Here is a 204-nt window from a genome sequence, read left to right as displayed (position 1 = left end):
AATAAGAACAATTATATTTGAAAAGAATGTAGTGAAGCAAATGTGATAAATTACAGTAGTGAAGTAATTACAAGTACTCTCCGGGGCTTCGCCCCTCCGCTCTGCTCGATACTCTCGGTACTCGCACAGAGAGTCGCTAACTTAATCCTAACGCCGGATGCCGGTCATACGCCACAGTACGAGCCCCGACCTTCCCCGCGGTAT

This window comes from Trachymyrmex cornetzi, unplaced genomic scaffold, assembly GCF_001594075.2.
Source record: "Trachymyrmex cornetzi isolate Tcor2-1 unplaced genomic scaffold, Tcor1.1 scaffold841, whole genome shotgun sequence".
NCBI classification, from domain to species: Eukaryota; Metazoa; Arthropoda; class Insecta; order Hymenoptera; family Formicidae; genus Trachymyrmex; species Trachymyrmex cornetzi.
This window is presented reverse-complemented; position numbering follows the sequence as displayed.